Source organism: Tarenaya hassleriana, unplaced genomic scaffold (genome assembly GCF_000463585.1).
Source record: "Tarenaya hassleriana unplaced genomic scaffold, ASM46358v1 Cleome285, whole genome shotgun sequence".
Lineage (NCBI taxonomy): Eukaryota > Viridiplantae > Streptophyta > Magnoliopsida > Brassicales > Cleomaceae > Tarenaya > Tarenaya hassleriana.
The window spans coordinates 30,010-41,993 of NW_010966056.1; the positions used below are offsets into that span (position 1 = coordinate 30,010).

The 11,984-nt window shown below is 44.1% G+C and overlaps 1 long non-coding RNA gene across 1 annotated transcript; it reads left to right on the forward strand.

Moving 5' to 3' along the window:
* Positions 1 to 3,905: 3,905 nt before the first annotated feature.
* Positions 3,906 to 10,435, forward strand: LOC104818149. The gene is made up of 3 exons (XR_772610.2): positions 3,906 to 4,028; positions 6,717 to 6,719; positions 10,424 to 10,435. It is a non-coding gene; the product is annotated as an uncharacterized LOC104818149 (long non-coding RNA).
* Positions 10,436 to 11,984: the final 1,549 nt, after the last annotated feature.

Here is an 11,984-nt window from a genome sequence, read left to right on the forward strand (position 1 = left end):
TTGGCTAGGTTTAGATCTTTCCTTCCGCTGCATGAAACCTAGAAACCAAACCCTAGATCGATGAGATCGCATGCTAGGAACCCGAAGGGAACCCCAACATCAACACTTGACTCTGTCCGAGTCAAAACTCTGACTCTATCTAGGTCAAAACTCTGGGAGATCTCTCGTTCTGACTCGGTCGAGTCAACACTTGACTCTGGCCGAGTCAAAACTCTGGTAGACACTTTTTGGCCACGAGATCTAGGGTTTCACCCTGTTTCGATGCACCATCAAGCCGTCTTCGACCCCCAAACTCATCCATGCATCAAATAACAATCATAACATCATTAAATATGCATAGATCAAGCCTATCATGCAATTTTAACCATTAAAATTCATATAGGCATGCGACAAGCACGGCGATATACAGAGAACCAGGCTCTGATACCACTGTTGGGTTTCGCTACGGGTTCCTAGCATGCGATCATATCGATCTAGGGTTTGGTTTACTAGGTTTCATGCAGCGGAAGGATAATCTAAACCTAGTCAAACGTCACACGCAACCAAAATCATCCGTAAAACCCCGACAGATCGTGTATATCACCGTAGGAATCGAATACTTACCTCTTTCCTGAAGATCTGAAAGTAGCGATCGATCCAGGGCCTGTTTTAATCACCAAGAGCTGAAAGTACAGCTCCTCTACACGTATCCACACCGACGGGAAGGATTCCAAACGTTTTTGGAACTGATCTGCTAGGATCTGTGAAGTATATGAAGTGGGATCTAATCCCGGGAGCTAGAACTATGAAAGAAACGATTTCTTCTGAGTTTTTGCTCTGTTTTAGGGTTCTTTTCGTCTGTCTTAGGTTGAGGACGGCGTCCAATACCCTTCTTATAAGATAGGAACCCTAATCCTTGTGAAAAGAGACTTTTTCCGAGTATTTTGACTCGGTCCGAGTCAGAACTCTGACTCGGTCGAGTCAGAACGAATCAGCCCAAGCCCATTGTCAACTCTTGACTCGGCCCATTTAGTATTGACTCGGTCCGAGTCAAAACTTTGACTCGACCGAGTCAAAACATCAGCCAAGCCCAAAACACTTTCTGGGCTTCGACTCGCACGGAACTGACTCGGTCCGAGTCAAGTACTGACTCGGTCCGAGTCAGAAGGCTGAAAACGTTCTGACACTCTGATTTGATCCGAAAACGATTTTTCCGACCAAATCCAAGTCTTCCTTTCCGAAACTTCACATATAAGTCCATCCCTAATGGTGTGTGACCCTGTAGGCCCATTCGCAGTGGCAGCAGCCTCGAGAACCATTCCCGATCTACAAGTCATGGTTAGCCTCTAGCAAGACGCCATGACCACCCATTTAGAATTGAGTTAGAGGTGATCTAACCAAGGCAATAACAGCTCGAGTTCTGATCCTTTATCTCACGATATCATGTGTTGAACAAGGGCATGGTTTGAGCCACCCTTCAAGTTCAACCGCTTTCTCGTCTTGGCAAATCGACTAATAAAATAGATGCAACTTCATCTATAGCGTGGCCACGCATTTTCATAGTCCGACTTCCACGAGAGGGCCCAGCGATATCTCTCCTATTGAGGAGGTGATAAGTCCCATATTGCATGTCTATTATCTCCATATGATTCGTGAACGTATCTGATCAACGCCGTTATGATCATCCGGTTAAAGACGACGTTTGACGCAGTCAAGACACGCCACTCCTCATATCAGATACTCTAGACATCTCAGGTCTGAGGATCCAAGAACGAACCGCTGTATGAGATTCAAGTCATGACTCTGTCCATGTGACAATCTCATGCGGGTCAACCAGTCACTCGTTCACAACGAGTACCCATGATTGTGATATGCATCCAATGCATCAATCACACCTCATGCTAGTCTTAATTCATCATAGTTCCCACAATGATAACTGACCAGGGAGTTTAGAATCATTCTATAATGATTCAAGGATGCCGAAATATAACAAACATGCCAATCATATAACGGGAATGCACACGTGTGATGCAATGCAAGTGTCCTATGTTGGTTGTAATGCTCTAGGATGATCCGTGATATGACATTTTGACTTTGTATTGATTCATTGGTTTATGAATGCATTACATTCCGACACTTGCATTGCATCACACGTGTGCACGATCTGTTTGCTTCGATTGCACGTATTCGTGTTTGTTAGGCGTTAGGTTGAGCGCCTAAGTGTTTGTCTTGCACGTTGGTTGCTGCGTGATTGTGTGTTGCGAGGTTTAGTGACATGAGTAACCACGAACAGTCACGTGAGGGAGCGAATATAGAATCTAGTAAAAGCGCTATGCTTCAAATGTTACAACAGATTCAAGAACGCCTCACACGACTTGAGCAGGAGACCCGACCCATCGAATCTGCGAGGGCCTCAAACAACCGCCCGTATCATGAATTAAGGGCTGGTCGGAAATCTAAGTCGTCCTTATTTACGGGAGAAGAAGGCCCGGAAGTCTACCTCGAGTGGGAGCGGCAAATGAATGACATCTTTGAGTGTTACTCCTGGTCGAACCAAAGAAAGGTCCAATACGCGGCTGCCCATCTTGCGAAGAATGCTCTCCTGTGGTGGGAACAAAAGGAGATCGAAAACCGACGAGCACATTATGATCCGATTTCCACTTGGAAAGAGATGAGAATCCTCCTGCGGAAAAGGTATGTACCCCGACATTGTCTCCGTGAATTACAATATAGATTTGATAACATCATGCAGGGAGACACAACGGTTGAGGACTACTACAGAGAATTTGAGCAGCTCGTTGCATACTTAAGAATCGACAACGATGAAAAAAGTCTCATGGAGCACTTCCTAGGGGGCTTACAAAGGCAAATCGCTAGAAAGGTAAAACAACAAGTGTACCGTGACTTGGGACATCTTGTGCATACGGCGATTCAAGTAGAGCGACAAATCAACAAGAAGCCTTTCGAATCGGTAAATGTATTCGCTGCAACGCCAACCAGAGAAAGAATCACGGAAAACGAAGATGAGCTCAAGACGAAGGATAACAAAGACCAACACGAGGAAGCAACGACTATCCTACCAGGTAACGAATTCATTCTTTCGTGTATTGATCTCACTTGTGCGACCATGTGTCACGAGCGCAGGGAACAAGAACATGAATATCTCGAGCATCAAGAAATGACTATGACGGATGGTTCAGAGGACAAATCCCTAGTGGTGACCGAGGAAAATGAAGTCATACTTGAAAAAGGACCTCAAAAAGCGGAGGATGACCAAAAAGAGACCGCCAAAGAAACCGAGAAAAACTTGGACAAAATGTCAAAGGAAGCCATACTTGAAAAGTCCACGATGACATTGCAGAACCTAACGTGTAGCCTATGAGACTCGTATGCTTATCGGGCGGCCACTTTAGATGTTCCTTGGTTAACATGTAGTCCTTGAGTCCGGCGGCATTGATCCCAACTTCTTGTCTGTGTGTCTCGTGTTGCGGAAGTTTGGTTGTGGCCTTAATGTATGCTCGTGGAGCATCCTTCGCGTGATGGTTGTTGTCGAGCTTTGCGGGGTCAAGTGATCGTGTAACGTCTTGATCACTTGATGTTTCCAAGAGTTGGTCTTCGGTTGATTGTTCCGAGAAGTCCGTGTTTACTCCTTGCTCCGTGCGTTCCCGCTCCGCATCCAAATGCTCCGGCTCCGACTCTAAGTCCACGTGCTCCTGCTCATGCTCCGGCTCCATGTCCTCATCATTCCCTCCCTCTTCTGGAGGTTTTGTCCTCAAAACTTGCTTACCTGTATCAAAAGGATCCAAATCAGCATCATTAAATAGGTAAGTTGTATTTTCAATACCTTTTTCGCGGTTTTTCTTGTGGGGTTTGCCACGTATATGAATTCTTTGCTCCTGCGCCTTTCCGCGTTCAAAGAAAGGGCTGAATCTCAGTGGATCGTTGCAGCAAGGCCACTCTGCCACTTACAATACCCCGTCGCGTATTTAAGTCGTCTGCAAAAGATTCTACTCGCCATTCGGTGGAAATTGTAATTCAAGGCAGTCCATGTGATGAGGACATGGAGCCGGAGCATGAGCAGGAGCACGTGGACTTAGAGTCGGAGCCGGAGCATTTGGTAGCGGAGCGGGAACACACGGAGCTAGGAGTAAATACGGACTTCTCGGAGCAATCAACCGAAGACCAACTCTTGGAAACATCAAGTGATCAAGACGTTACACGATCACTTGACCCCGCAAAGCTCGACAACAACCATCACGCGAAGGATGCTCCACGAGCATACATTAAGGCCGAGCCACCAATCACTCGCGCCAAAACTCGAGCCCTTCGCCAACTACTATATAGCATTGTTGATCAAGTCTTGAGCGGGATACGGGACAAAGACGAGGCCGACGCACCCCGACATGGCCTGCATCACATCTTCACCATCATGGCCGAACCCTACATGCAAAAGGAAGCTTCTTGAGCTGCAAGCAAAGTCCCAACAGCTATATTCTTCCAACCACCACATTAAATGCATGTTAGGCTCCTCTTGTGCATGTTAAGCACCATTAATAGCCATCTCTCTATAAATTTCGAAACTCCTTTGTAATTGGGAGATTTGTTTTGCTAATCAAAGAGTACTCTCTTTTTTCTTCTCCACCCTTGTGTGTCGAGTGCTTCTCGGTGTGTCCGAGTTTGCTCGGTTTGTCCGAGCCATCGGTGTGTCCGACTTCGTGTGCCTTGGTATGTCCGAGGCCGGCCCTGTGGTGAGTCCACGAGCCTTCTATCCTTCGATTTATCCATTCCCCTCCTTGATTCGAGTTCGAATTCGAGAGCCTCATTCGAGCGCCGGTGATTGAACTCGGATCCCATCCTCCTCCACTTCGACCCTCATACCCAATCCCGAATTCGAGTGCCTCTTGCGAGTGCCGGTGATCGAGATTGGCAGCCTTCCATCCTCTTCCGCGTTGAGCGTATATCACCACTGTTGGGTTTTCCTGGGATCTCTAGAGCGAATCCTATTCCTAAAAGATCGATTCTAGGGTTTGTGCAGCGGATATAAAACAAAAATTTAATAAACCCTAGAACCATGCTTCTAATGAATCGTAGAAACGTTAGAACGCTTACCTCAATCGATCCGGGGTCTGTATCAATCGAAGAAGACGTCTGATCACGAAAGGGAGGAAGATTACCTCGCCCTCTACACGTATCCACACTTCGGGATGGATTCCAACGCTTGGAACTTGTCTGCTAGGACTCGAATCCACTATTCGATTTGTGCTTCGAGAAAAACGGACTTTGATCACACTCTCAATCTCTTGGATCTCTCCAAAAGTCTGCTAAATGTGTTCTGAAGTCGGCTCTTTTTCTCTCTACCTTAATTAGGGTTTTTAATCTCCCTTTTATAAAGTGATTTAACCGGTCTCTAGCAAGACACTATGATTATCTATCTCGAATAAGGTTTGTTCGTGATCTTTACGAACGCCAGAGATGATTCTGGTTGATGATCCTTTTGTATCGTGATATCATATGTCGAACATAAGGCATGGACAAGCCACCTTATCTGATTCGACTGCTTTCTCGTTCACTGAGTTTGACTGTCTGAAATAGACGACGTTCGTCTATAGTGCGGCCACACATTTCTACAGTCTCGCTCATACGAGGGGCCCAGCGATATCTCTCTCTTTTACGAGAAGTACAAATCCCGTCTTGACTATCTACAATCGAGTACATGATTCGTTTCGTACCTGATACACGCCTTTATAGTTCTCCTGTTACGCAGAACGTTTGACGTATTCAAAGCACGCAACTCCTCATGTTGGATTTCGTAGATATCTCAGGTCTTAGGATCCAATCATGGAACCGCCATATGAGATTCAAGTCATTCCGCTAGCCCATGTGACAATCTCATGCGGGTTAATCCAGTATTCCGTTCTCCAACGAATACCTATGACTGTGATCGTATCCAATACCTATGATCATCTCTATGATCATCAATCACACATCATACTAGTCTTATTATGTCGTTATTCCCATAACAACACAAGACTAGGGAGTTTAGTATCATTCATAATGATACATGGATTTCATAACAGATCTAGTATGCAAGAACATGTAATGAATCAAATACTCTCATAAAACCATAGAAAGTATCAATACATCGAATGTATCTAAAGAAAGCTCATAAACAGTACATCATAGAGCACTAAACCAACACATATCCCTAACATGACCCTCATGCTTCGACGAAGGGAGAGGCTTCGTCAACGGATCGGCAATGTTGTCATCTGTCGACACTCTGCAAATATGCACGTCTCCTATGTCTTGATCTCCCTGATAAAGTGAAGTCTTCTGAGTATGTGTTTGGATCGTTGATGGGATCTGGGTTCTTTCGCTTGTCCGATCGCTCCATTGTTGTCACAATACAGAGAAATGGTGATATCAACACTAGGAATGACACTCAAGTCGCCAACAAACTTTCTGATCCAAACAGCTTTCTTTGTTGCGTGCGACGCTGCAATATACTCAGCTTCTGTAGTAGAATCTGCAACGGTCACTTGCTTAGAACTCATCCAGCTAACAACGCCTCCGTTCAAGCAGAAAACATAGCCAGACTGCGATCTGTAGTCATCGGGGTCTGACTGAAAACTAGCATTGGTGTAACCACTTACAGCGAGCACGTCTTCCGACCCACCGTATACTAAGAACACATTCTTAGTCCTTCATAAGTACTTCAGGATGTTCTTGACGGCGAGGCAGTGTGACTCACCTGGATCTTATTGGTATCTACTCGTAATGCTCAATGCATAGCATACATCCAGTCGAGTACAAAGCATGACATACATGATGGATCCAATTGCCGAAGCATATGGAATCCGATCCATGCGTTCTCGCTCATCAGGTGTCATAGGACACTGACTCTTGCAGAGAACTGTGCCACTTTTCATCGGTAAGGTTCCTTTCTTGGAATCTTGCATCTGGAACTGTTTCAAGACCTTATCGATGTAGGTACTCTGACTCAATCCTAGTAGTCGCTTGATCTATCTCTATAGATCTTGATGCCTAAAATATAGGCCGCTTCTCCTAGGTCCTTCATAGAAAACTGCGCTCCTAGCCAAGACTTAACGTCTTGCAAGGTAAGAACGTCATTCCCTATGAGGATAATGTCATCTACGTACAACACTAGAAATACTATTGTGCTCCCACTGACCTTCTTGTAAACACACGGCTCGTCTTCGTTCTGTGAGAAACCAAACTTTTTGATTGTCTCATCAAAGCGAAGGTTCCAGCTCCTCGAAGCCTGCTTCAGTCCATAAATGGACCTCTGAAGCTTGCATACTTTCCTCGGGTTCCTTGGATCGACAAAACCTTCGGGTTGTGTCATGTACACATCCTTGGTCAAGTTCCCGTTAAGGAACCCGGTCTTGACATATATTTGCCATATCTCATAGTCGTAATATGCGGCTATGGCAAGTAGGATCCTGATGGATTTCAACATAACTACATACGAAAAGGTCTCATCATAGTCAATACCATGAATCTGACGGAATCCTTTCGCCACAAGTCATGCCTTATACGTGTGCACGTTGCCATCCATGTCGGTCTTCTTCTTGAAGATCCACTTGCATCCGATGGGTTTTATCCCTTCTGATGCATCAACCAGAGTCCACACTTGGTTGTCTGACATGGATTGCATCTCGGACTTCATAGCCTCGCGCCATTTCTCGTAATCGGGACTCGCCATAGCCTCTGATATGTGGAAGGCTCATCATGTTCTAATAACATGAGTTCCTCTTTCCCAGTCACGAGAAATTCGTATCTCTAAGGCTCTTGGCGAATCCTGCCTGATCTCCGAGGTTCACTAGTCGAAGATTGAGTCACAACCGGCAATGAAACTTGTTGAACGTCTTCAACTTGTTCACTCGGCTCAGCGTCTACTTGTTGCTCTCGAACTTCCTCAAGTTCGATCCTACTCCCACTGACTCTTTTGGAGACGAACTCTCGCTCCATAAAGTCGAATTCCTGACAATGAACACCTTGTTCTCTGCCGAAATATAGAAGTAGTAACCCTTAGTTTTCTTAGGGTGGTAGCCTACAAATAAACACTTATCAGATTTGGAGGATAACTTATCAGTCGTCTTACGCTTTACATAAGCGTCGCAACCCCAAATTCTGACAAAGGACAACGCGGGACGCTTCCCCGTCCATATCAGATTTGGAGGATATAGCAGTATAATCTGAAATCTCTATTTTGGATATACAAGTCATAGGGGGTCTCTAGCAAGACAGTATAACTACCTATCTCGAATACAGTTTGTTCTGATCTTGCGAACGCCAGTGATGATTCCTGTTGATGATCCTTTTGTATCACGATATCATATGTCGAACTTAAGGCAAGGACAAGCCACCTTATCTGATTCGACTGCTTTCTCGTTCACTGAGTTCGACTGTGTGAAATAGACGACGTTCGTCTATAGTGCGGCCCACATTTCTACAATCTCGCTCACACGAGGGGCCCAACGATATCTTTATCTTTTACAAGAGGTACAAATCCCGTCTTGACTATCTACAATCCAGCACATGATTCGTTTCGTACCTGATACACGTCTTTACAGTCCTCATGTTACGCAGGACATTTGACATATTCAAAGTACCCAACTCCTCATGTTGGACTCCGTAAATATCTCAGGTCTTAGGATCCAATCATGGAACCGTCATATGAGATTCAAGTCATGACGCTAGTCCATGTGACAATCTCATGCGGGACAATCCAGTAGTCCGTTCTCCAACGAATATCTATGATTGTGATCGTATCCGATATCTATGATCGTCAGTCACACATCATACTAGTCTTAGTATATCATTGTGGAACAATGATATATGACTAGGGAGTTTAGTATTGTTCATAACAATACATGGATTTCATAACATATTAAAGCATGCACAATACGTAATGAATCAAACACTCATCCATAAAATCATAGAAATTGTCTATACATCAAATGTATCATAAGAAAGCTCATACAACAGTTCATCATAGAGCATTAAACCAACAAACTCTAGCAAGACACTATGACTACCTATCTCGAATAGAGTTTGTTCATGATCTTGCGAATGCCACTGATGATTCCTGTTGATGATCCTTTTGTATCACGATGTTATATGCCGAACATAAGGCATGGACAAGCCACCGTATCTGATTCGACTGCTTTCTCGTTCACTGAGTTCAACTGTGTGAAATAGACGACTTTCGTCTATAGTGCGGCCACACATTTCTACAGTCTCGCTCACACGAGGGGCCTAGCGATATCTCTCTCTTTTACAAGAGGTATAAATCCCGTCTTGACTATCTACAATCCAACACATGATTCTTTTTGTACCTGATACACGCCTTTATAGTCCTCGTATTACGCAGAACGTTTGAGTATTCAAAGTACGCAACTTCTCATATTGGATTCCGTAAATATCTCAGGTCTTAGGATCCAATCATGGAACCGTCATATGAGATTCAAGTCATGACGCTAGTCCATGTGACAATCTCATGCGGGTTAATCCAGTATTCTGTTCTCCAACGAATACCTATGATTGTGATCGTATCCAATACCTATGATCATCCCTATGATCATCAATCACACATCATACTAGTCTTAGTATATCATTGTTCCCATAATGATATATGACTAGGGAGTTTAGTATTGTTCTTAACAATACATGGATTTCATAACATATTAAAGCATGCACAATACGTAATGAATCAAACACTTATCCATAAAACCATAGAAAGTGTCAATACATCAAATGTATCATAAGAAAGCTCATACAACAGTTCATCATAGTGTTGGGTTTCCTGGGATCTCTAGAGCGAATCCTATTCCTAAGAGATCGATTCTAGGGTTTGCGCAGCGGAAGTAAAACAAAAATTTTATAGAACCCTAGAACCATGCTGCTATTGAATCGTAGAAACGTTAGAACGCTTACCTCAATCGATCTGGGGCCTGTATCAATCGAAGAACACGTCTGATCACGAAAAGCAGGAAGAATACCTCGCCCTCTACACGTGTCCACACTTCGGGATGGATTCCAACGCTTGGAACTTGTCTGCTAGGACTCGAATCCGCTATTCGATTTGTGCTTCGAGAAAACGGACTTTGATCACACTCTCAACCTTTTGGATCTCACCAAAAACTGCTAAAAGTGTTCTGAAGTCGGCTCACCTTATTAGGGTTTTTAATCTCCCTTTTATAAAGTGATTTAACCCTAATCCGGTTTAATTTCGGAAAAACTGAAGCCCGGAACGGACGGTCCAGAAATGCACGTGGACCGTCCGTTCCAGCACGTAGAACGGACGGTCTGCTCACATGGACCGTCCGTTCCAGACTTTCTGGAACGGACAGTCCGTTTTGGACCGTCGGGTCTTGCACGGCGGACCGTCCGTTCTGGACTTCTGGTCCGTCCGTTCCAGACTCTTCCGTCTTGATTTCACTACAAGAAAAACTGTAATTTGCGACCGAAAAATCTGTCGCAACATGAAGAAGAATCTGTCGGTAAAAAAAATTTGCGACCGATTACGACAGATACTCATCGGTCGCTAAATCGTTGTCGTAAAATCTGTGTGGTCGTGATTCTGTCGTAACTTTGCGACAGACAGATCTGTAGGTAGTCGGTCGCATATATACGACAGATGTCTATATGTCGGTAATCTGTCGCAAATCGGTGAATCCAGATCTGTCGCATATTGCGACAGAAATAGGAGTAAGTATTCGGTCGCAACCTAACGACAAAATAAATCGGTCGCACTCTGTCGCAACCTAACGACCAAATATATCGGTAGGTATTCAGTCGCAACGTAACGACAAAATAAATCGGTCGCACTCAGTCGCAACATAACGACCAAATATATCGGTAGGTATTCGGTCGCAACATTACGACAAAATTAATCGGTCGCACTCTGTCGCAAATCTATTATATAATTTTTTTAAAAAAATATTAATAAATAACAATATTTTGAAGGCACCAAAACACGTTTAGAGTGCATCCAAATACATTTTGAGTGCATCCAAATACATTTTGAGAGTGCGTCAAAACATACTTATAGTGCATCCAATGTGAGTTTTAGAGTATGAAGTGAGGACGAAAATGAAGAGAGAATGAAGAGAATTTTGTGCTTAGCACAGAGGATTCTTCTTATTCATAATGTGAGAGGTTACACATATTTATAGGACAGCTTAGAGACAAAGTATTAAATGCACTAGCTGTTACATGTGTGCATGACAAGCATTTAATGAGGTGCTGTCTTCAATACTTGATTTGTATGATAAAGAGGTGCTGCATGATATCTTCACATTAATGCACCAAGATGGTTAGCTCATGCATTTATTTCGCAGGTTCCTTGTTGTGCAGGTCATCTGATGATGATCCGCCATCTATGTTGTCTTCAACGTCTTTAACATTCCCCCTCAAGGTTGGAGTTGTATAATGGATAAGTCCAACCTTGACGAGAAGCTTGTCTAAGACGTGAGATCTTGTGGCTTTGGTGAAGATATCAGCTAGTTGATCTGCACTCTTTGTGTATGTAAGTGTAATGACCTCGTTCATCACCTTCTCCCGTATAAAGTGACAGTCCACCTCTATATGCTTGGTGCGCTCATGGAACACCGAATTTGTGGCAATGTGAATCGCAGCTTGATTGTCGCAATGTAGAGTGATCGGTTTGTTGGAATGAAACCCAAGATCACTAAGAAGAGCTTTCAACCAAGTTAGCTCACTTGCAGTATTTGCCATGGCGCAGTATTCTGCTTCGGCGGTAGATCTTGCAACCACCGATTGTTTCTTGCTCTTCCAAGTGACGAGATTTCCTCCAGCAAATGTGCAATATCCTGTTGTGGATTTCCGATCGTTTCTGTCTCCAGCCCAGTCCGCATCGCAGTATCCAACTATCTCGGCATGCCCGTTGCGTTCCATCCAAACTCCTTTGCACGGTGTTCCCTTTAAGTACTTGAGAATTCGATCCACCATACTCCAAT